Below are 27096 nucleotides of genomic sequence, written 5' to 3'. Positions count from 1 at the left end.
GATCAATGACTTTTTTAAACATATTGTCTTATGGAAGAGATACATCGATGATGTTTTCATGATATGGAGTGGTACTGAACCTGAACTATTACTATTTCATAGTTGGGTCAATGATAACTGCAATGCATTAAAATTCACAATGGAATTTCATCATGAGAAAATGAATTTTTTGGATGTACTTGTTCTTAACACTGCATTGGGCATTGAAACCACCCTGTATCGAAAACCTACTGACCGTAACACTATATTACATGGACAATCCTATCACCCTATATCTTTAAAACGGTCGTTACCTATTTCCCAATTGAGTCGGGTCCGCCGCATTTGCAGTAGTGATGACGATTTTCGACAACAATCTCTAATTTTATCAGAGAGATTTAGACAAAGATTTTACAATGAACAGTGGATTCAGTCTGCGGTCACTCGTTTTAAAGATGTTTCACAACATGAGAGTCTTGTTAAGAACACTAAAATAGTCGACCGGCGTTTGAATTGTTATATCCAATATTCGCCCGTCTCTATGAGCATTCAAAAGGTTTTATTGAAACATTGGCATATTTTGGAAAGCGATCCTAATCTTAAGAAATGCTTTGAAAAACCTCCCCGTGTAGTGTATAAGAAAACTCCCAATCTCCGAAATATCTTGGTTAGAGCTGATTTGAAACCACCGAGTCATTTCTTAAATAAAATACCTGATGGAAATTACAGATGTGGCAATTGCCAACAGTGCAATTTCACATACAAGACTTTGACTTTCACACACCCTCACACGGGAAAAATATTTAAGATCAGAGGCACTATCTCTTGTAAGACGGCTAACGTCATTTACCTTTTGCGTTGCCCTTGTGGGTTGTGTTACATTGGAAAAACCAGCAGACCTTTAAAAACTCGTATCTCTGAACATCGATGTGCTATTAGACATCGCAATCCAAAAAGTCCGGTTGCACAGCATTTTGCTGATTTGAGACACTCTGTTTCCACTCTGCAGTACATTGGCATTGAGCAAGTTAAATATCCACGCCGTGGTGGTGACATTAATAAATTACTTTTACAGCGTGAGCTGTACTGGATTTACACATTAAACACATTGTCACCAAAAGGTTTAAATGAAGAATTTGATATTCGTCCTTTTCTTTAATGTATACAAGTTTTTATACTTTTGACATTTTTGTGGTTATCAGCTGTGATTTACGCAATACTTGGTATCTGTTTGTTTTGTGCATTGTGCATTTTCAGTTGTTTTCGTTTATTTTCATTATTATTTTCTCCTTTATTCTATTTTGTCATTTATAATTTCTCATTGTTATATATAAGAATTAATTTTTGTTTTTGTTAATTTGGTTTGAACATGTGACACCTCATTACCTGGTGGTTTGTGTATAAATAGTGGTTGAGCAGCTGGGCTAATTTGTCTGATGAAGAGCCTGCGTGCTCGAAACGTTACCTGATGCCTAGCACTGTTTTTAATTAATAAACATTTTTGATATTTTTGGAGCTTTGGTGTTGCCGACTTTGCATCATTACTAAGACATGCAACATTAAAATCACGTGCAGCCAGACGACAACCTCCAATTTCTTCCATCATTTGAAGAGCCATTATGCCCAATAAGTGCTTGTCAATTTGTTAATATCAGATTAGTTGGTAGTTAGCTAATGTAATAATAGCTAAAGTAGCCATTAACCCTCATCATATCGTTTTGGGGACAAATGTGGGCAGGCAAAATAATTTTGATTTATTTTTTAAAAATACTTCCCTTTAGCGGTAGGAGACTTGGCTACTGTTTCTAAGTTTGCCACCTGAACACACACACACACACAGAGAAAATGACTGGATTCTACAATGTTAGGGCCGGTTTACATATCGCATCTTTTGCGCACTCAAGTTAGTTTTTTCCAAATGTAGGCGTGCGAACGGAAGAGATTACAGTTTTGTTTAATTCCATGATGTATTTTACTGAACATGAGTATTTCTTTATATCTTTATATTCTATATATCTTTATAAAGATCAGATTCTGGAGGTAAAATTACAATAATAAGGTGACATGACTTGGACTTCACTTGACCTACTACAGGACTTGACTTGACTTGACATAGCCTGTGACTCGACTTGACTTGACTTGCCCAAGAAAAAAAATACCTGGGACTTACTTGAGACTTGAAGGTTCAGACTTGAGACTTACTTGAGACTTGCACATGTGTGACTTGGTCCCATCTCTGCTGATATATGTTATGATATATAGTATGTTTTTATTAATTATGGCAGCTCAAACATGCCTTTTAGTCTGGGACTAGGATAAACCCTGTCTGGGAAACGGCCCCATAGCCACTTTGACCACTACTACTTGTATGTTTAATAGCACTTTGCTCCAACATAAATTACCATCTGGCGCCATCTTGTGAGTAAAACACTCGACAACAATTTGCAATGAAAGATTTCAGCATTCATTTCAACATGTATGATAACAATTTCTATTTCATCTACATTTTGTTTCTCATGTGGCAAGTATAGCTGTGTAATAAGCTGCCAGTACATGGTCCCTTACATTAAGGCTACGTTTACACGTACATGGTTATTTTGAAAAACAGAGATATTTACCTTCGTTTGTACCCCTCGTTTACACGTAAACATAGATTTCGCCTCTGAAAGTAATTCTTTCTAAAAACTCTGGTCAGAGTGGAGATCTTGAAAATCTTCGGTTGCACGGTTGCATGTAAAGTGAGACAAACGGATGTTTAAGCAGGCAACGTCACAGAGTATGCGCCAGAGCTTGCACCTACGTCAAAAGTGTGACCTATGTTTACATGTGACTGTTTCCATGACCCCTTCCATGATGACATTTATGTTCGTGCAAACTCGTTTCGTGTGTTTGTATTTGCAAATACAGCTGCTCCATTTTGTCGAGGAGCAGAGACAAATGCTCAGAGGTCAGCAATTTTACGCGTGTTCGACTTCATGGGGCACTGCAAGAACCGGCAGGCGAATGATGTCAAAGTACCGCGAGAGCGAGTTGAGAAATCACACGTAGAGGTCTAATTTCGAATCACTATTGCGGTACTTTGACGTCATCAAACACCTACTGCAGCAACTCCTCCCTCCAACACGAAGAACTAGTCCTCGTCACCACCAGCGCCGCCAGTGATTGGCTTACGTGGGCTCTTGACGGCAGATATGCACACACAGCAAAATCCCCAGTGTTAAATTAACACTGCTTGGTGTTTATATAATCCACACCAAGATTGGTGTTAAAAAAACACTAAATCAGTGTTAAAGTTAATAAGATAATGAAGTGATTGAGTCATTAATAGTGAACACCTGCTGGTCATTCCGTGTCAAATCAACTCAATTTTGGAATTGTTCCTGTCTTAAAATGTTTATTTTGTTGACTCTTTTTCTGGAGAAAGTAATACTAAAATGAGGAAGAAAGCCAAAATATTTAATGCAATAGATGAAATCCCCATAGTTAAATGAACACTATCATCATCTCTGTTTGAAAACTAAAATTACAACTTGCTTGCAGAGTTACATGGATGATAAGTTTAACTTCTAAAGAACTGCTGAAAATCTGGTTAATAAAGTAAGTCACCATTGCTCCGATTAGTGTTTCCTTTAGTTGGGTAGTTGGGTCTTGAAGTTTGATGTTAGTTTTCTTCTGCTAATTGTGGCAGTGAGTTTATAAACCACATCTGTTAAAGCAGAGGAAGATGAGAGAAGTGAAGTCTATAACTTATACTATGTTAATTAGCATGAAAGTATAGGTCTTGGGATTCAATGATATCATAAAAAAGTAATCACTAAATATAAGTGTTTAATTTATGATCTGCCAACCATGTGAGGCTCCCATGAAATCCAACAGTGCTGTAAAAGTCCACATACCCTGAAGAGTTAAATATTGTTTACCCAAATCTAATCTGTGGTGTAAGTCAGACACACTGAGACATCAACAATCAGCCTATAAAACACAATCATGGTGACAATCAACAACAAAACGTCATGCCGCAATGCATGCTGGGTACCAGGATTGTAGAAAACTCATTCATAAATCCCATCATGCATTGCAACATGACAAAAATTAACAACTTTCTTACCATTAATTGTCACCATTGTTGAGATTTGTATCAGAAATCATGAAGTCTCTCTTTAGCAAAAAACAACAACAACAACAACAAAAAAAAAATCACTAAAGCATTACAGCAGTCTTATTCAATACAATGTCATATGCATAGAGCTTTTTTATATGCCTGTTTCTTCATAATTAATTTGTGATCAAGTGTTTCAATGATTTGTAGAGCAGAATATAACAAAAATAAACTGAGAAGGTCTGGAAGGTTTTCCCTCTACATGAAGCAACAAGCAAGTGGTTTTACTAAAACATTGTTGCTATTGTTAAAAGAGGAGAGTTAGATCAGTGAAGATCAAGGGACAAATGCCTAACTAAAGGAAACACTAATCACAGTAATGGTGACTTCAAATGAACTCATAACAAACACAAACTTAAGATTTAATGTGATACATTTTGTGATAAATGTCTATTTGACTTGTGAGACATCGCGTCAGAAAGAAGATTTGTCTACTAAATCACGCGTGTGGATGCTGGAATAGTTGAGCACTTGTATTTTGTTCTGACAGTTGTTTAGAAGTTAAACTTATCCAATTACAAAATAACTCAGCAAGTTATCTTTTTATTTTCAAACAGAGATGCTGATAGAGAGGCAAACGTGAAAGCTTTTGGAGGCATACACCCAACAGTATTCATTTATTGCATTTAATAATTTGTCTTTCTTTATTATTTTAGTATTTTCTCCAGAAAACGAGTCATCAAAATAAAAATGTAGAGACAGGAAAATGTCCAAAATGTAATTGATTTGAATGACCAGCAGGTGTTCACTATTAATGTCTTAATCATCACTTCATTATCTCATTAACTTTAACACTGATTCAGAGTTATATTTTTAACACCAGTCTTTTTTAACACCGATCTTGGTGTGGATTATATAAACACCAAATAGTGTTGATTTAACACTGGTAGAGTTAATTTAACACTGGGGATTTTCCTGTGCAGGTACGTGTAAATGAACCTTTTTCTGAAAACTGACATGTGCGCACGATATTATGTTTTACACCGGAGAGGTTGAAATGTCCGTTTATGAAAATAGCCTCCAACGTGTAAACTTAGTCTGATAGAATATACAGGTGATTAGTCCATCAAGGTGAATGTGACAGTGGTGATGACGAGGACTTAATTGTTGTTTAAGAAGCTTATTCATCAGATGTTGCTGATAATGTTTGTGATTTTCTCTTCTGTTCATCTCTTCTGGATTTGATTTCACAACCCAAAACAATCAAAGAAAGCACTATACCCACACCTGTCAGACCAGTGACAGCCCATCTTAGCCAATCAGGGTACTGCTGACCTGAACACGGCTGACAGAGATCAGCAAGACAGAAATGTTGAGTCCTGTTGCTGACTGGATTGGACACCACACAGCTGTATGTGTTGTTATTCTGATATTCAACCTCCAGAGGTAGAGAGATACTGATGTTGAGATCAGACACACTGATGATGGACAATAAACTGTTTCCTTTGTACCAGGACAGACTCACATCTCTCACATTCAACACTGAACACAACAAGGAACATTTTGAACTTGAACACTGTGATATGACGCTGGTAATGACAGGAATTGGCAATGAAGCTGCAAAATAAGAAAACAAGAAAAATAAAAATAAATGATCATTAAAAGATGCACTTTATATTCTTATTTCTGTACCATTTACAGGGTGTGATTTGTGATAAAAATCAGAGGGGGGATGTTTTTGAAATATTTTTATTTATGAAAATAAATGATGAACCACAGGCCTTTATTGACTATGCAGGATATTAAGCTATTTCTGGTAACTGTTTAAATAAAATATGTACATATATGTAATCAGTCCTACTCACACCCGCAACATTTAAACTGGTCTGGCATAAGATTTGGATGCTTTAAAGAGCACCTATTTCATTATTAAAAACAATGTTATTTTATGTATTTGGTATTCTACAATGTGTTTGTGTGGTTTATAGTCCAAAAAACAAAAATTCAACAATTTTCCACATATTATATTTTTACGTATATTTTTGTAGCTCCAGATTTCCCTATCTTCCTGAAACACACTAATTTTGTACAAAACTCATCGATTTGAAAAGCGCTGTGTCCCTGATTAGCCAGCTAATCTGTACGTTGTGATTGTCCTAAATACCTCTGATGTCAGCCGGAAATGTGAACCTCCTTACCATGTATGAAATATCCGCTCACAATGCAATGCTAACAGGAGTTAACTTATACCTTGTTTATGCTTTGCGCCAGACTCACAAAAACACTTGTTTATAATCATAATATTTAATAGAAAAATGCAATGCACAATGTACTCTCAATATAACAATAAATAGGCTATATATGCATAGAGGTGAAGCAGTTAGCATGAGGAGTCTACAGAAACGTGTAAGTGTATTTGTTTTTAGACTTGTAAAGGTTTAGTGCAGTGTCGTTGCTAGGAAACGCTCTCTTGTTTACCTTTTTCTCACGTGCTGCAATCGCGTTTGTTCCCGTGTGTCCTCGCGTGTGTAAGTGTAGTTTTGGCCATTAACTTAGTTGTTGATTGTTATCGTGCGTGGCCTGCTGAGTTTCAGTCCACAATTGAAGTACTTATTAAAGGAGTCAGTCCACCGCGGCACCGGCCGCATGAGGCCCTCGTTTTGTGAAGACCTAAGAGTGTAAAGACCATCGACTCTGCTTGCGCGACTCCATCGAGCAGGGACACTGACAGGGCACTTGAGCATTACACTTTTTGTACTAACTTTTTATATTTATCTATTTATGACTCTTTTTTCCTCTCCTGCACATTTTCTATTCGTATATTTTTACTATGTGTTTTCAAATCTCTACTGTCATTACAACTCGTAAATCTGTTGTATCACATCACCGCGGGCGCAATGTTATAAACTGGGGACTCTCCCTCCTTCCACTATTGCCTCACTCACTTTTCCCATTGGCTTATGGAACTGCCAAACTGCTGTCAACAAAGCAGGTTTCATTACTGCCATTGTTTCACATTCTGGCCTTTCTGTTTTAGCACTTACTGAGACATGAATTAAACCAGAGGACACTGCGGCTCCCCTCTCCAACAACTACACTTTGTTCCACAGTCCTCGCATAACAGGAAGGGGTGGAGGAACTGGTCTGCTCATTCCAGAGGACTGGAAATTCCGACAGCAAACCCCCTCATGTAACAGCAGCTCTTTCGAGTCGCACGTTGTTACTATCATCCACTCTACTAAAATCCATTTTTTTGTTATCTATCGCCCCCCAGGTCAACTTGGACACTCCTTGGAGGAGTTGGATGTAATTCTGTTATCATTCCCAGATAATGGTACTCCTTTAGTAGTACTTGGTGACTTCAACATCCACCTGGAGAAACCACAGGCAGCTGACTTCAACACCCTGACTGCTTCGTTTGACCTCAAGCGAGTCCCTTCTTCACCAACTCACAGGTCTGGTAATCTTTTAGATCTTATCTACACACACTGCTGTTCCACTTACCACACCCAGGTCACCCCACTACACACATCTGATCACTTCCTCATTACTCTTGAGCTTGACCTAACTTCCCCAGTCACTGCACATGATCCCCCATTGGTCACATTCCACCGCAACCTGCGCACGCTCTCTCCCTCCTGCTTAACCTCTGCGATCGCTTCCACGTTCCCCGCACCCAGCCAACTCTCTCTGTTAGATACTGACAACGCCACCAACACACTTTGTTCCACTACATTATGCCCTCTGACATCTGGACCGGCCCAGGCCACACCACCTGCCCCTTGGCTATCTGAGGTTCTCCATGAGCATCGCTCCACACTTAGGGCTGCAGAGGAAGTGGCGCAGATCGAAAGGTCCTTCTGACCTCTGTCTCTATCAGTCTCTTCTTGCCTCCTTCTCCACGGATGTCTCCTCTGCTAAGACCCTTTACTACCATTCAAAGATATACAACTCACCTGACTCTCACACTCTCATCAAGACCTTCTCTACCCTTCTTTGTCCACCTGCCTCCCCACCTTCCTCTGACTAAACGGCTGATGATTTTGCTTACTTCTTTGTGAAGAAAACGAAAACTTTCAGCAGTCAGTTCTCCGAGCCGCCGCTTCTTGCGCATGCTCAAACCTCTGAGACATGCTCCCTCCCCTCCTTCTCTCTCCTATCTGAAGCGGATGTTTCCAAGGTCTTGGCTTCTTACCATCTGACTACCTGCCCGCTAGATCCCATACCCACCCATCTCCTTCAGGCCATCTCTCTGTCAGTTATCCCTGATCTCAATCACAATATCAATTCATCCCTCTCCACTGGCACCTTCCCCGTAGCATTTAAAGAGACTCGGATAACACCGCTGCTGAAGAAACCCACACTCCATCCTGCTATGCTAGAGAACTACAGACTCGTTTCTCTTCTTCCCTTCATTGCCAAGACTCTTGAACACGTGGTGTTCAACCAGCTCTCCTCTTTCTTTACACAAAATAACCTCCTGGATAGCAATCAGTCTGGTTTCAAAAGCGGCCACTCCACTGAGACTGCGGTGCTCTCAGTCATTGAAGCCCTAAGGCAGGCAAGGGCAGCCTCCAAATAATCTTTTGACACGTTCAATCACCGCATCCTCTTGTCGACTATGGCTATGGGTGTCTCTGACACAGCGCTTCTATGGTTCAAGCCGTACCGATCAGGTAGGTCATTTATGGCGCTTTTCCATTGCTTAGTACACCACGGTTTAGTTTAGTTTGGGTCGGGTCAGCTCACCTCACTTTGGCGTGGTTAGCTTTTTCATCGAGTTTAGTATCACTTCGGAGTGGGAGGGATTATAGGTGTGTCGTTATATTTACGCTGCCTACTGCTGTGACATCATACAAGAGAGAGCGTTGTTGTACATTCCCATACATTCATTAATTCTCAGTCTGCCACAAAATTAAAATTGGCCACCACAAATAGATGTTTGCACATCGCGTTTATAACTACCTCTGTCTCACATGACAGTTTCTGTTCAAACACCCGACCCGTGGCGTCCGCTGAGCCTCATTGAAGTTGCATTTAAGCATATATAATGCGGATGTGCAATAACAACATGTTTGCTTGAGACAGCGCAAGCTAGCAGTAAGCTAAAGCTAATATTTACATTATAGCGATGACGCTTCTCTCAGACCAATCAGTGACCTACAATGTTTTCGCGTCACGTTTGGTATCAGCTCGGGTCGCTTGGAACCCCAACCGAGGTGGTACAAAAAAAAGTATTGGTTACTACGTACTGCACCCAATGGAAAAACTCCCAAAAGTAAGCTGATCCGACCCAAACTAAACCAAACCGTGGGGTACTATGCAATGGAAAAGCGCCATTAGGGTATCCTGGAGAGGTGACGTCTCTGAACCCCAACATCTCGATACCGGGATGCCTTGAGGCTCTGTGCTTGGACCTCTGCTCTTTTCGATAAACATGACATCCCTGGGCTCTGTCATTCGAAAACATGGCTTTTTCTACCACTGCTATGGGGACGACACTCAACTCGTCACCAACCTGATGATCCCACGGTTTCTGTCCGCATCTCGGCATGCCTGAGGGACATCTCACTCTGGATAAAGGATCACCATCTCCAGCTTAACCTTGCAAAGACAGAAATGCTTGTCATATCATCTGAACCAAAGATTCAGCACAACCTTTCCATTCAGCTAGGTTCCTCGACTATCACGACTTCCAGGATGGCCAAAAACCTGGGAGTAGTCATTGAAGATCGGCTTAGCTTCATAAAGCATGTTGCCAGCACCGCTTGCTCTTGTAGATTCTTCCTCTACAATATTAGGAAAATTAGACCTTTTCTAAATGAGCACGCTACGCAGATCCTAGTCCAGGCTTTTGTCCTGTCCAAGCTGGACTACTGCAATGCACTACTGGCAGGGCTTCCAGCCTGCATGACCAAACCCCTACAGATGATTCAGAACGCAGCGGCAAGAGTGTTCTTCAATGAGCCAAAGAGGGCGCACGTCACTCCTCTCTTTGTCATGATCGGCTTAGCTTCACGGAGCATGTTGCCAGCACCGCTCGCTCTTGTAGATTCATCCTCTACAATATTAGGAAAATTAGACCTTTCCTAGATGAGCATGCTACGCAGGTCCTGGTCCAAGCTCTTGTCCTGTCCAGGCTGGACTACTGCAATGCGCTACTGGCAGGACTTCCAGCCTGCACGACCAAACCCTTACAGATGATTCAGAACGCAGCGGCAAGAGTGGTCTTCAATGAGCCAAAGAGGGCGCACGTCACTCCTCTCTTTGTCAAGTTACACTGGCTTCCTATAGCAGCCCGCATCAAATTTAAGGCTCTGCTCCTGGCCTTTAAAACCACCACTGGGTCAGCACCCCCTTACCTTCCCTTGCTTATAGAGCCTTATGTACCCTCTCGATCACTGCGCTCTGCCACCGAGCGACGACTTGTGGTACCATCTCAAAAAGGGAAGAAAACACTAACGTGTACCTTCTCAGGAACTGTCCCACAACTGTGGAATGATCTGCCGGTCGTGACACGATCAGCTGACACTGTAGCTGTCTTTAAGACTCGGCTAAAAACCCATCTCTTCCACCATTACCTAACTTCCTAATTACAGATTTACTATCTTTATTTAGTTACCCTTCTCTTTATCTCTTTCTCTATCTACCTTCCTCTTTATCTAAAAAAAAAAAAAAAAAAAACCTACTAACATACCCTTGGCTATGTATATTGTGTTGGACTTGATGAGACTATTTCCAGTGCACTTATGTATTGCTGTCTTATGTTGCCATAATTGCTTCTATTGTTTACCTCACTTGTAAGTCGCTTTGGACAAAAGCGTCTGCTAAATGACTAAATGTCAAGTTACACTGGCTTCCTATAGCAGCTCGCATTAAATTTAAGGCTCTGCTCCTGCCTTTAAAACCACCACTGTGTCAGCACCCCCTACTTTCACTTACTTATAAAGCCTTATGGACCCTCTCGATCCATGCGCTCTGCCTCTGAGTGACGGCTTGTGGTGCCATCTCAAAAAGAATGAATGATCTGCCGTTCGTGACACAATGTGCTGACTCTGTAGCTGTCTTTAAGACTCGGCTAAAAACCCATCTCTTCCACCATTACATCACTTCCTAATAACGGACCTACTATTTTTCTCTACTTACCTTTCTCTTTATCTCTACATTTCTAAAAAATGTTTATGTATATTGTGTTGGAGTTAATGAGACTATTTCCAGTGCACTTATGTATTGCTGTTCTTGTGTTGTTCTATTGTTTACCTCACTTGTAAGTCACTTTGAACAAAAGTGTCTGCTAAATGACTAAATGTAAATGTACTTAGACAAGATGTCAGAATAAGAAAATAGTCTGTTTGATGACAGACTTTTAACCTCTTTTTTGCTTTTCTGTGTCATCCTGGGAGTTATTCTCGATCCTAATGATGGTAGTTTCTGCTTTCTCATTCTCAATGGTAACATTTCTTGAATTTGTTTTGTAAGGGTTCTATAAAATACTACTATAACTGTCCTGTCTTGTGTTTCCCCTGTCCATGTCTCTTATTTTAAAGTCATGTTGTTGTCTGCCATGTTTGTAGTCTTTTGTAGTTCTTTGTTCCACTGGTCCTTGTCTTATTGTCTTCCCAGGTGTGTCTTGTTACCTTGTTAACACAGGTGTATATATTTCCCTTGTGTTTCAGTTGTCCTTGGTCAAGTATTGTTGTTTCTCTGTGATGTTGTCCCTTTTCCTTGTTCCCTGTTCCACGTGACATCTGTATGGATTATCTTGTTTTATTTTGTTATATTCAAAACCTTACCTGCATTTAGATCCGCTATCTTTTTCCTTTATTACAGAATACTTGATTACCATGGATCCAGCAGTAGGGTGGTCACCAGCGATTCACCTTCTCATGCTCCACCAGGGTACTCACTCCCTTGAGGATCACACCCAGGACTTTTTGGACCTTGGACCTTGCACCACAGACCCACTTCCCAGATAAGTCACTCATTGTTTTTTACTGTGCCGGTTTAAATGATCCACTACGTTCACAACTGTCTCATATGATCCTCAAGTGAGTTTTGAGGACTTTCTAGAGCTGGCCCTGGTGTTGAGGGGATCCCTCTTCACTGTGGGTGAGGCTGAGATGGAGGCCTAACCGAAAAAAATTTTTTGAGGGGGGCAGTGCACCTATTCCCAAGATGGTCACCACGCCTGCACCTGTTTCCAAGAGGGGCCGCCACGCCTGCACCTGTTCCCGAGAGGGGCCACCACGCCTGCACCTGTTCCCAAGATGGCCGCCACGCCTGCACCTGTTCCCAAGATGGCCGCCACGCCTGCACCTGTTCCCAAGATGGCTGCCACACCTGCACCTGTTCCCAAGATGGCCACCATGGCTGCACCTGTTCCCAGGGCTTGATTTTTTTTTTTCCCAAACCAGTTCAGATAGGAGTTTTACTTAAACATGAGCTCAGGGGCAGAAAGAAATTTGATTGGTTCACAAAAATGACCAATGAAATTCCTCAACCGGAGCCTTCAAGGCAGCTTCTGCAGTGAAGCAGTTCGAGTTCACCGTTGGTCAGGTGAGTAGCGCAGATGGTTAGATAGGAATGTGACTGGTTTGGAATTCAGCTCGAAATGTTTCGAGCGTTTAAGTTACGTGTGACCACGTTTTCACGTGTCCGTGGCACGACTTTCTTTTTCGTGCCAGTTTCACGTAATCGTTACTCAATTTTTTTTCCTTTTTTCAAACAATTGTCGTTTGGGATTGGGGTTAGATTTGTGGGGTTTTTTCATTTTTAAACTGTTTTCGCACGAGGATGAAGTTGGGTTTGGGTTAGAATGGCAGTGGTTTATACATTTATTTGTCAGAAATTTAAACTGCTTTCACTTGATGTTGGGGTTAGAGTTGGGTTTGGGTTAGGATGTCATATTACGTAACAGAAAGTTGTTCTAACCCCAATCCCAAACGACAATGGTAAGAAAATAGGAAAAACAATTGAGTAAACATTACGTGAAACTGGCACGAAAAAGAAAGTCATGCTGCAGACACGTGAAAACGTGGTAACACGTAACTTAAACGCTCGAAACATTTCGAGCTGAATTCAAAACAGTCACATTCCTATCTAACCATCTGCGCTACTCACCTGACCAACGGTGAGCTCGAACTGCTTCACTGCAGAAGCTGCCTTGAAGGCTCCGGTTGAGGACTTTCATTGGTCATTTTTGTGAACCAATCAAATTTCTTTCTGCCCCTGAGCTCATGTTTAAGTAAAACTCCTATCTGAACTGGTTTGGGAAAAAAAATCACGCGTTCCCAGGAGGGCCACCACGCCTGCACCTGTTTCCAAGATGGCAACATCAAGTCATAGGACTTAGGTCTCTAGCCTGGTTGATACTCCACTGGTGTTGGTGTGTGTGGCCTGTGTTTCTAAGGTCTCTAGTTCAGTGGCCTCAGGGGCATCAGAGTTATCCCTGCAAGTAAGCCTACGATGGCCCTTTATGGGCCCACTTAGGGCTAGTCTAAGGGCCCCGCACAGGTTTGCTCATTGGCAAAACGTTGGCCCTTTAGCGCTGGCCCTGCGCGGGCAGCCCTCACTTAGCCCCCAGGAAGCCCTCATACAGAAAAATCCCCAGAGTTAAATAAACACTGCTGGATGTATATATTGTCCCATCTTACAGAGTGTTAAAAAGTAACAATGAAGCAGAATTAAAAGCTGTGTTATCCTCTTTCTCAACATCTCTGTCTGAAACCTAAAATTGCATTTCACATCTTACTTGTAGAGTCATTTTCTTAAAGGGGTCATATGATGAAAATGTTAGCATTGCCACTTTGTAGGTTTGAGCAAAAATGTGTCGTTTTGGGTGTGTTTTTTAAAATGCAAATGAGCGGATGAAGTGCAAACACTGATCACAATGATGGTGGTTTGTTGTAATTGAAACTCTATTGTGCTGTCAAGTCCAAAAATGTGTCGTTTTGGGTGTGTTTTTTAAAATGCAAATGAGCGGATAAAGTGCAAACACTGATCACAATGATGGTGGTTTGTTGTAATTCAAACTCAATTGTGCTGTCAAGTCCTTCTTTTCTCTCTCTTTCTCTCTGCACTAAACGGCAGTGCAGTGGTTGGAGAGTTCAGATTAAGGAGGCGGTATTATTCTAATAAGATATCCTTATGACATCATAATGAAAGCCCAATTTCAATGACCTATTTTTGCTCACACCTACAAAGTGGCAATGCTAACATTTTCATCATATGACCCCTTTAACTTATGTTAAGATGTTGGCTGTTTCATTTAAAGTCACCATTATTGTGATCAGTGGTTGTTTTAATTGGACTTTGACTCTTGACCGTTGGCTTGTTAGTGTTTTCTGGCTGCTTTATCTAAGTGTGTTTAAAACACATGTTATAGCAAATAAAAGGCAATAGTAATTGAATATTGATGGTTGATACATAAACAACATCAAACATAATCATTTAATAAACAGATTTATTAGTATAGTTTTCCCCCCTTATCAGGAGCATCATTTTCTGTTAATAATGAAATACTACAGTGTAAGGTCCAGAACTCTCATAGCAGTTTATTATTCTGAAGGATTTTGATAGTTTGCACATAAACATTAACCGCTGAACGATGTAGATGCACAGACATCAAGAATCAGAGTATGAATCTCAACAATGGTGACAAAGAAAATGGTAAAAAAGGTCATTATTTATTCATGCCGCAGTGCATTCTGGGAGTCCTGGATGAGATTTGTAATTTGTTGATACCCAGCATGCATTGCAGCATGAAGCTTTTCATTTTATTGTCACCATCATTGTGATTCATACTCTGATTCTTGATATTTGTGTGTCTACATTGTAGAGCAGTTAATTTAGAGTGTCAGTGTTTCAAAATTCTTCTGAAAGACAAACTGCTAAGAGAGAGCTGGATCTCATAGTATAGTATCACATTTTCAGAGAAAGATCCTTCTGATAAGTGTGCAAACAATAAATTAATACATACGTTTTTATATGATGATATTTAGACTTTATTTACTGAACTGACCACCACCAAAGTATCGCACTCTGCCATAACAAACATGCACTGCAAAATCCTGGAAGTTAAATTAACACTGCTCGGTGTTTATATAGGTCCACTCTCCAGAGTGTTAAAAAAGTAACACCGGAGAGAGTTAAAAGCTACAATCTGTGACTTTATTCTCTCTATCACCATCTCTGTTTGAAAACTGAAATTGTATTTTACATCTTACTTGTAGAGTTATTTTCTTAACTTAGGTTTAGATGTTGGCTGTTTCATTTAAAGTCACCATTATTGTGATCAGTGGTTGTTTTAGTTGGACTTGACTCTTGACTATTAGCTTGTTAGTTTTTTCTAACTGCTATATCTTAGTGTGTTTAAAACACGTTGTTATTGCAAAGAAAAGGTTATTGTGTGATTGAATATTGATGATTAAAACAAAATGTCAAACATAATGATCTAATGAACAGATTTATTATTATAGTGTTTCAGAAGCATCATTTTCTATTAATAATAAAGTACTACAGTTCAAGGTCCAGAACTCTCATAGCAGTTTGTTATTCTGAAGGATTTTGATAGTGTGCACAAAAACATTAACCGCTGAACAATGTAGATACAAAGACATCAAGAATCGGAGTATGAATCTCAACAATGGTGACAAAGAAAATGGTAAAAAAGTTCATTATTTATTCATGCCGCAGTGCATTCTGGGAGTTCTGGGTGAGATTTGTAATTTGTTTATACCCAGCATGCATTGCAGAATGAAGCTTTTCATTTTATTTTCATTGTGATTCATACTCTGATTCTTGATGTTTAAGTGTCTACATTATTCTGCAGTTAATCTGTAAGTGTCAGTGTTTAATTCAGTGTTGGTTCAGAATGAAAAACCGCTATGAAATGGCTGGATCTCATACTACAGTATCATATTTATGACAGAAATAAACATTTCTAGTAAAAAAATCAATCACTAAATAAATTATTTTTTAAGAGTGTTATTTGAAAGCATATCCTAAGTTATAATCATAGAAATACACTAGTGTCTGCTCTTTGGCCACAAAAAACATGTTTTAAATACATGTAGTTATAACAGCCAGAAAAAGCTGAAAAGCTAAGACTAAGACTCAAGAGTCCAATTAAAACAACCACTGATCACAATAATGGTGACTTTAAATGTAACAGCCAACATCTAATCCTAAATTAAGAAAATAACTCTACAAGTAAGATCTAAAATGCAATTTCAGTTTTCAAACAGAGATGTTGATAGAGAGAATAAAGTCACAGATTGCAGATTTTAACTCTCTCCGGTGTTACTTTTTTAACACTCTGGAGAGTGGACCTATATAAACACCGAGCAGTGTTAATTTAACTCCCGGGATTTTGCAGTGTGTCTTAAACACACAAAGTTATAGCAATCAAATGATTGAACAATGTAAGAGTCACGAGTCAAGTTTAACTAAATCAAACACTGATCACAATAAGGGTGACTTTAAATGAAACAAAATCTCAACCTAAAGTAAGAAAATGACTCTACAAGTAAGATGTAAAAATGCAATTTTAGGTTTCAGACAGAGATGGTGAGAGAGAGGATAACAGCGCTTTTAATTCTGCTTCATTGTTACTTTTTAACACTCTGTAAGATTGGGACAATATATACATCCAGCAGTGTTCATTTAACTCTGGGGATTTCTCTATGTGAGGGATTCCTGGGGGCTAAGTGAGGGCTGGCCATGCAGGGCCAGCGCTAAGGGGCCAACGTTTCGCCAGTGAGCAAACCTGTGCGGGGCCCTTAGACTATGCCCATACAGGCCCATCGTAAGCTTACTTGCATGGATGTCTCCTATCTGTTGTGCTTCCTGTGGTGGCTGTGCGGTCTGCCTTTTGTGTTTTGGTTCCCATAGAACATGAACCTGAGTCTCTGGAGCTTCCAGTTATGGCTGAAAAGACTGAACCTGAGTCCCCTTGTCTGAAAGGTCAGCCACTATGGTCACTTCTGAGCTCCCTAGACTGAGCTCCTTTCTCCTTCATTACAAATGCAATGATATGCTACCTGGAATCCTTTTATTATTTATTATTTGGCTGTTTTCGCACAGAAATAGACTATTGGTACTTGTGCCATTTGGAAAATCTGAGCATGAATTAAAAAAGGATCATGACATAAACTAGACGCGCTGTCACCTACACTGCAAAATCCCGGGAGTTGAATTAACACTACTCAGTGTTTATATAGGTCCACTCTCCAGAGTGTTAAAAAGTAACACCGGAGAGAGTTAAAATCTGCAATCTGTGACTTTCTCCTCTCTATCACCATCTCTGTTTGAAGCCTAAAATTGCATTTTACATCTTACTTGTAGAGTCATTTTCTTAACTTAGGTTTAGATGTTGGCTGTTTCATTTAAAGTCACCATTATTGTGATCAGTGGTTGTTTTAGTTGGACTTGACTCTTGACTATTAGCTTGTTAGATTTTTCTAACTGCTATATCTTAGTGTTGTTAAAACACATTGCTATAGCAAATAAAACGTTTTTGTGTGATTGGATATTGATGGTTAAAACAAAATGTCAAACATAATCATTTAATGAACAGATTTATTAATACAGTTTTTCCTCCTCATCAGAAGCATCATTTTCTATTGACAATAAATTATAACAGTTCAAGATCCAGAACTCTCATAGCAGTTTGACATTCTAAAGGGTTTTGATAGTGTGCACAAAAACATTAACCGCTGAACAATGTAGATACAAAGACATCAAGAATCGGAGTATGAATCTCAACAATGGTGACAAAGAATATGGTAAAAAAGTTCATTATTTATTCATGCCGCAGTGCATTCTGGGAGTTCTGGATGAGATTTGTAATTTGTTAATACCCAGCATGCATTGCGGCATGAAGCTTTTCATTTTATTGTCACCATTATTGTGATTCATACTCTGACTCTTGATGTTTAAGTGTCTACATTAGACTGCAGTTTTTCTGTATTGTCAGTATTTAAAAAATGGTTCAGAATAAAAAACTTATGTGAGAGCTGGATATCATACTACAGTATCATATTATTAACATAAATAATTACTTCCAGTAAGAAATCACTAAATAAATTATTTTTTTAAGAGTGTTATTTGAAAATATATCCTAACAACAATTATAATCATAAAAATGCACTAGTGTCTCTTCTTTGGCCACAAAAAACATGTTCTTAACACATGCAATTATAACAGGCAAAAAAAGCTGAAAAGCTAAGGCTAAGACTCAAGAGTCCAATTAAAACAACCACTGATCACAATAATGGTGACTTTATATGAAACAGCCAACATCTAATCCTAGGATAAGAAAATAACTCTACAAGTAAGATCTAAAATGCAATTTCAGTTTTCAAACAGAGATGGTGATAGAGAGGATTAAGTCACAGATTAGGGGCCAGATTTACTAAACAGGGCAAATTAGCGCATGAGCGCAATTCCAAAAATGCGCTGATGGGAGTGGTGATATCTGCGGGTTATTTACTAAAAAAGCGCTAATTAAATAACACAGGCACAACAGCTGATTTCCATAATGACCAACCAATCTACTAAGAGCAGCGCAAATTAGCGCATGGTTGCAAATAAGCAGAGATGATGCTCCTGCAGGTGCATGTGATATACAGGCCGATAAATAAAGGCAGAGAGACGCGTGAACTTATCTGGTAAAATGATGGCGGAAAAGACCAAGAAGAGGCAGCGGAGGGAGAAGTTTTCTGCCCAAGAACTGGATGTGTTAGTAGAGGAGTGTAGTAATTATAGTAAAATGCTTCAAAATCGCAATGTCCAAACTGCTCGCAAAAAGGACATTTGGAACTGTATTGCGAAAAAGGTAAATGCAATAGGGGGTACATGGCTTGGCAAACGAAATTTTTGGATAATTTGTTGTTCTGGCATTCCAAATAAATTGATACGTGTGGAAAAAATCCTCTCCCTTCTACCATGCAGTCTCTGATTTCTGCGATGTCTCCTCCTAGCAACTAGCCTGACGTTGTCATACTCAATTCTAGTCAGAATTTGAGTCTGATACCGCTCCATTGAGCTATAATTATGAGGCGTGTCTCAACCGAAAAATGCCTCTGGACTCAATTGGATAGACCTACGACCAATCAGAGCAACGGGGTGTGAGACGTATGTTGAAATGACGTATTTGCAGCTTGACCGAACTGCTAGTTATTTCGCTACGACACACACTACAAGTCTGAGTTTGCGAACGTACATCAACACCTACTATGTTTACAACATTTCATTTATATCACATTAAGTCATATAGTAAGACTATCTCTTACCATTTGTACATTAGTTGAACTTCATCCACGACGATACCCATTACGTTTGCTTGTTATATCCATCTCGTCGTGCACACCGAGTTGCATCGCCGTGATACCCATTTCAGTTGCTTCTTTAACTTGATCCTTCATAAGTGCGACAACTTTTGGTGAATCCCGTAGGACGGCAAAAACATCAACAAATGCCTTGCTCGCGTTTCTCTGTTCCTCTTTTAAAATCAATGCTCTGTCGATATCTTTTAGAACAGACTCAATGTCAGAATCCACACATCTGATTTTTACCGCGGCAGCCATTTCGTTGTAAACAACAGATTCAACACACGCGCTCTTTGGTGACGTGGTTGATTTACGTTACTGATCATCTGTCCATCATCGTATAAAGCCCGCCCTGACAATTTGATTGGTCGACCAGCTTTGGGTCGAGCATAGTAGCTACTCTACGGTGAAACTCCAGACCGATCTTCCCGTTCCTCAAAATGTTGATTTAAGACATGCTTTTTTTCGGCGTTAAATAGTCGCGCAAATGCCATACATAACACATGCGCAAACATTAGTAAATCGCGTTGCGTGAATCATTTAAATAGTCTCCTCCCAAAATGTTTGCGTCTGAAAGGGAAACTCCTAGAAATGCATATGCAATCAGGTCAGTCGCAAAAAGAACTAGACCACACCTTTTCAGCGCTAATGATCCACTGCGCGTCTTTAGTAAATTCCGACATCGCTATTTACCGCCAAAATGATGGTTTACGCTGGCGCAAGCGCTTAGTAAATCTGGCCCTATAGCTTTTAACTCTCTCTGGTGTTAATTTTTTAACACTCTGGAGAGTGGACCTATATAAACACTGAGCAGTGTTAATTTAACTCCTGGGATTTTGCAGTGTGTTGTTGTTTGTTGGTTTTCTGTGTTTTTTTTTTGTTGTTGTTCTCTCTCTTTTTTCTCCGCTCTCTGTCTTCTCAGATCCCGGCCATTGGACAACTTTCCTGTCAATCTTAATTATCCTGTGTGATGTCACTTGTCGATCCACCAATCAACACCTGATCTCGCCTATTTAAACCCACCGCTGTTCATTCATGCCAGTTCGCTGGTTACTGTTAGTGTAAACCCTGTTGCTGTTTGTGATACTGTTTATAATTCATTTGCTGTGTGGTTTCTCGTTTGTATGTCAGACTGTTCGTTCTCAGTTTGTTAGTCACTCGTTTCTGCGTCTGTACGTTAGTGTTCATTCGCTCTGTTGTGCGTGACTTTGTTAATATTCGGGAAAGCGGACAGGTAAGTACATCACGTGACATATATTGTGCAACACGTAGGTTATTATTACTGTATTAGAGACACTAGGTTAGGAGTGTGTGCCACCCTCTGTACGTTTTGTGTTTGGGTAGGTAGTGTAGGTTAGTTGGGGCGTCGTGTGACGCTGAAGACTTATCTTATTACCTTTTCATTTGTAGCGTAGGTAAGAGGGTTAAACTTTAGTTAGAAGGGTTTTGTTTTGTTTATTTCTTTGTTTTGGCACCGCTCGTGCCGCTTTCCCCTTTTGTGTCTCTTATCACATTGTCACACCACTGAACACCTTTTGTATATTAATAAATTGCACAGTTTTTTTGCCCACTATTTTTGTTGTCTTTGTCGTTGCTGGCTCCCATACACACACCAAAATAAAACTATAATCACTTCATATTGTTACCTCCCATCCATACCCCTAATGTAACAACAGACAAAAGAGAAAACTACAATTTGATTCTATTCCAAAGGAGTTAGATTGGCGGAATAAAGGACTGCCTTCAATCAAATCATGCTTGCCTAATTTTAAATGAATAATAAAAAGTAATTCAATAATCAAGTAAACAGTAAGGTATAATATAAGAACAGAAACAAATGAAAAAACAAACAAATAATTATAACATTAAGTAGCAGATTGATGGCCTATAAAGGCTTCTCATTACCCATGAGGCACACAGGAAAGACTTCATGACGTGTAAAAGCAAAGAACTCTCTCAAGATCTTCGTAATCTTATCGTTGAAAAGCATTTTGATGGAATGGTTATAGGCGCATTTCCAGAATGCTAAATGTTCATGTGAGCACTGTGGGTGCCATTATCCGGAAATGGAATGAGCATCACTTCAACATAAACCATCCATGATCAGGTGCTCCACGTAAGAATAATCAAGAGAGTTCTCCAAGAGCCAAGAACCACAGGAAGAACTTCAGGAAGACCTTGCATCAGCAGGTACTGTTGTTTCAAAGAAAACTATAACCAATGCACTGAACCGCCATGGTATCCATGCACGCTCACCATGCAAGAATCCATTGCTGAACAAAAAGCATGTTGAGGCTATGTTAAAGTTTGCAAAAGAGCTTTTGGAGAAGCCTGTGGATTATTGGGAGACTATAGTATGGTCAGATGAAGGCAAAAATAAACTTTTTGGCAGTAATTCTACACACCATGTTTGGAGAAGAAATGGCACTGCCCACCACCCCAAGAACACCATACTAACAGTTAAGTTTGGGGGTGGAAGCATCATAGTTTGGGGCTGCTTTTCAGCAAGTGGTACTGGCAGACTTCATATTATTGAAGGCAGGGTGAATGAAGAAATGTACTGGGACATTCTGGATAAAAACCTGCTGCCATCTACTAGAAAGCTGAAAATGAAAAGAGGGTGGACATTTCAGCAAGACAATGATTCCAAACACAAGGCTAAGAAAACAATGAAGTCATCAGTCAATCACCTGACCTAAATCACATAGAAAATCAATGGAGAGAACTGAAGATCAAAGTTCATAAAAGAGGCCCAAGGAACCTTCAAGATTTAAAGACCATTTGTGTGGAAGAATGGGCCAGAATCACTCCTGGGCAATGCAGACGACTGGTCTCTTCATACACGAGGCGTCTAAAAGCTGCACTGCAAAATCCTGGGAGTTAAATTAACACTGCTCGGTGTTTATATAGGTCCACTCTCCAGAGTGTTAAAAAAGTAACACCGGAGAGAGTTAAAAGCTACAATCTGTGACTTTATTCTCTCTATCACCATCTCTGTTTGAAAACTGAAATTGCATTTTACATCTTACTTGTAGAGTTATTTTCTTAATTTAGGATTAGATGTTGTCTGTTTCATTTAAAGTCACCATTATTGTGATCAGTGGTTGTTTTAATTGGACTCTTGAGTCTTAGTCTTAGCTTTTCAGCTTTTTCTGGCTGTTATAATTACATGTATTTAAAACATGTTGTTTGTGGCCAAAGAGGAGACACTAGTGTATTTCTATGATTATAACTTAGGATATGCTTTCAAATAACACTCTTAAAAAATAGTTTATTTAGTGATTTTATTACTAGAAGTGTTTATTTCTGTCAAAAATATGATACTGTAGTATGAGCTCCAGCCATTTCATAGCAGTTTTTCATTCTGAACCAACACTGAATTAAACACTGACACTTACAGATTAACTGCAGAATAATGTAGACACTTAAACATCAAGAATCAGAGTATGAATCACAATGATGGTGACAATAAAATGAAAAGCTTCATGCTGTTATGCATGCTGGGTATAAACAAATTACAAATCTCATCCAGAACTCCCAGAATGCACTGCGGCATGAATAAATAATGAACTTTTTTACCATTTTCTTTGTCACCATTGTTGAGATTCATACTCTGATTCTTGATGTCTGTGTATCTACGTTGTTCAGCGGTTAATGTTTTTGTGCACACTATCAAAATCCTTTAGAATAACAAACTGCTATGAGAGTTCTGGACCTTGAACTGTAGTAATTTATTATTAATAGAAAATAATGCTTCTGAAAAACTATATTAATAAATCTGTTCATTAAATGATTATGTTTGACATTTTGTTTTAATCATCAATATGCAATAACACAATAACCTTTCCTTTGCTATAAGAACGTGTTTTAAACACACTAAGATATAGCAGTTTGAAAAAACTAACAAGCTAATAGTCAAGAGTCAAGTCCTACTAAAACAACCGCTGATCACAATAATGGTGACTTTAAATGAAACAGCCAACATCTAAACCTAAGTTAAGAAAATAACTCTACAAGTAAGATGTAAAATGCAATTTCAGTTTTCAAACAGAGATGGTGATAGAGAGGATAAAGTCACAGATTGTAGCTTTTAACTCTCTCCAGTGTTACTTTTTTAACACTCTGAATAGTGGACCTATATAAACACCGAGCAGTGTTAATTTAACTCCCGGGATTTTGCAGTGTGTAATCACCAACAAAGGCTTTTCTACAAATTATTAAATAAAGTGTGTTCAGTACTTATTCGCAGTGGTGGACGAATTACACCAGACCTGCAAACTCCTCAGAGTAAAAAAAGGTGACAGTGTCGCGCGCGCGCAGGGGGTGGGGGGGCTTTGCTTATTTTTTTGTGATTTTAATATGATTCTGAGCAGGACTTAAAAATCTGCATACTTTAATCAAAAATCAATGTTAAAACATCCTTGAGGCTTAAGGAGAACGACACATTTAATATTTTACAAATGTTTTTATTTACAACTCACGGAAACGCCTGGAAGGGTTTGAAGCATGAGACTGAAATAAAAAAACAACAAGAGACAGAAATGAAAAAAAAAAAATATATATATATTTTGCTGATGTTCGCGAAAGCTTCGTGCGACAGAGCCACTTTGTCCTCAGCCAGCATCTGTGCAAGGTTGACGATGACGGGCCATTGTGAATGGCAGTGAGTGCTCCCCCAAAGTGCCCAGAACCATTGCCTGAAAGGAAATTAAAATCATTAAAATATAACCTTGCAAACTATCATACATAGGACTAATATGATAAAACAACGTGTTTCACTGTATGACTGGTATGCTGTGAATATCAAAAATACATTTCTGTTCAATAATTATAATAATAATGCATTTTATATGTAGGGCTCCTTACAATGAATAAACAATCTCAAAGTGCAAGTGTTCATAATGTAAATTCAACTAACAATACAATGTAAAGATTTTAAATGACAGACTTTGATGCAAAATGTAATCCTTTATTATACAGAAATTTGCTGTTGGTGTATTAGCCTAGGACAATAAGCTCACCAGGTTGTTTTATCTAAATAGCCCTATGTTGTTAGAAATTACTGCTTACCAGGTAACTTGGGGCTAGGCTAAATCCCAACACATTCACAACGCGATGCGGGGGGTTGCGACGCAGCTGCGTTCCTGGAGGGACCACCCAACCCTTCCCTCCCGTGTTTGTAGACAGTCGTCCGGTTACAACTTCCTGAATTCTCCTGTCTCACAGACCGGCCTCTTCGGTGAGCCCGGGGAGTTGTACAGCTCCGCAGACTGAGGCGATCTCCTAGGTCGTGCCCCGGCGGAAGAGAGCTGCCCTGGTCCACCAACGCTGGCTCCTCAGTCTGCCTCTCGCTGTCGGCGTCCTGCGGCGGCCACCTCCGTTCCCCTCCTCGGACCCCATCTTGGCAGCGCAGGGGAACCGGTCGTCAGCAGCTTGCCCCCGCCCGCTTAGCCGCTTCGGGACAGTTTTAAAAGTGACGGGCGACCAGGATTGGCAGAGGATCACTTTTCAGGAGACGGTGATTCGCTCCTTCCCCCGGTAGAGGGTCGGGTGGAAAATCCTTGGTTTGCATGTGTTCCACCAGCTGTTCAGCCGGTACCCACTTAACCACACATAAGAGTGCATTCCTCTTCCCTCTCCAGGTCTCCGGAGGATCGAGAGAGCCGTGAGCGGGCATACTCCAGCTCACCCTACCTCTCCTCTATCGCCAGCGGGTGTCCGCTGAGGAGACCGGACCACCAGCACCCTCATCGGAGTCTGCGCTCTCCGCAGAGGAGACCAGATGACCGTCACCCTCAGCGATCTCAGGTCAGTGTCACACACACACATACTGTAGATGTTTATGCAGTCCCACCTGTCTCGCTTCGCTGCCCCACCGCGGGTACTTCGTTAATTCTCCTCGTTCGGTGCCTGGGTGCTTGGCTTCAGTTCCCAGCCCATTTCGTTGGGTTTTACGCACGATCTCCCTCGGTTATGAAATACAATTACCAGCACACCCCCAAAATTCTCGGGTTTTCGATGCACATGTACTGCGTGCAAAAGTCGATGTCCTGCTGGCGAAGGATGTATCGAGCCGGTCCCTCTTACCGAGATGATGATAGGGTTTTTCCAGCCTTATCTCTTAGTACCAAAATACGCGGCGGGTTACGATCGATTTGATTTACGCACCGGCTCTACAAAGGTGATCCTTTAGGATGATAACGCCGAGGCTCGTATTTCAATATTCAGATCGGTTTGCAGCCTTAGACCTAAAAGACGCGTACTTTCATGTGTCCATTCTCCCTCGTCACAGACCGTTCTTCCGGTTTGCGTTCGAGGGTCGGGCATATCAGTACAAAGTTTTACCTTTCGGGCTGTCTCTCTCTCCCCGTGTGTTCACGAAATTTCTGGAGGCGGCGTTAAAACCCTTCAGAGAGAGCGGTGTTCGCATATTGGCTTACCTTGACGATTGGCTTATAATAACACATTATCGGCGGACGCTTTGCGAACACAGAGATTTAACGCTTCGGCATCTCGGCCGTTTGGGTCTTCGGGTCAACTGGGAAAATAGCAAACTCTGCCCCATGCAGAGGATCTCTTTTCTCGGTATGGAACTGGACTCGAACGATTTATTGGCGCGTTTGACAGAAGAGCGCGTCCAGTCAATTCTGAATTCCCTCGGTTCATTTCGAGGGAAGAATGCGGTCCCGCTGATACAATTTCAGAAGCTCCTGGGGCATACGGCAGCAGCAGCGGCCGTGACACCGCTCGGGCTGCTCCATATGAGACCGCTTCAGCGTTGGCTTCACGATCGAGTCCCGAAGAGAGCGTGGCTGCGCGGTATTCATCGTGTTATCATTACACCTGCGTGTCGTCGCACTTTCACTCCGTGGTCAGACCGTGCGTTTCTCCGAGCCGGTGTGCCTCTGAGACAGGTCTCCAGGCATGCAATAGTATGCACAGATGCTTCGGACACGGGGTGGGGGGCCACGTACGATGGGCTTGCGGCTTCGGGGGTCTGGACGGCACCCCAGCTGCATTGGCACATAAATTGCCGAGAAATGTGGGGCTGTATATTTTGCGTTCGTCCGTTTCAGCAACGAGTTACGGGGCAAAGATGTATTAGTTCGCACAGACAATACTGCGACCGTTGCATACATCAATCGTCAAGGCGTTTTACGCTCGCGTCACCTGTCGCATCTCGCCCGTCACATCCTCCCTTGGAGTCAGAAGAATTTGAGGTCTCTTCGTGCCATTTACATTCCGGGCACGCTCAATGTAGAGGCGGATGCGCTCTCTCGGGCTGCGCGTCCCGGCGAATGGCGACTCCACCCCATAGCGGTTCAGCAGATTTGGAGACGTTTCGGCAAAGCGCAGATAGATCTGTTTGCTTCCCCAGAGATGGCCCATTGTCGCCTATTCTATTCACTAGCCGACGACTCGCTCAGCATGGATGCATTGGCACACAGCTGGCCGCGAAACATGCGCAAATACGTGTTCCCTCCGTGAGCCTCATTGCGCAAACCCTATGCAAGATCCGGGAGGACGAGGAGAGCGTGCTGTTGGTGGCACCTTATTGGACAACCAGGAGTTGGTTTCCAGAACTCTCTCTCCTCGTGACAGCCCCTCCTTGGAAGATTCCCCTGAGGAAGGACCTTCTTTCTCAACAAGAGGGTACATTATGGCACCCACGCCCCGACCTGTGGAACC

Source organism: Paramisgurnus dabryanus, chromosome 24, assembly GCF_030506205.2.
Source record: "Paramisgurnus dabryanus chromosome 24, PD_genome_1.1, whole genome shotgun sequence".
Classification (NCBI taxonomy): domain Eukaryota; kingdom Metazoa; phylum Chordata; class Actinopteri; order Cypriniformes; family Cobitidae; genus Paramisgurnus; species Paramisgurnus dabryanus.
Note: the sequence above shows the minus strand (reverse complement) of the source record.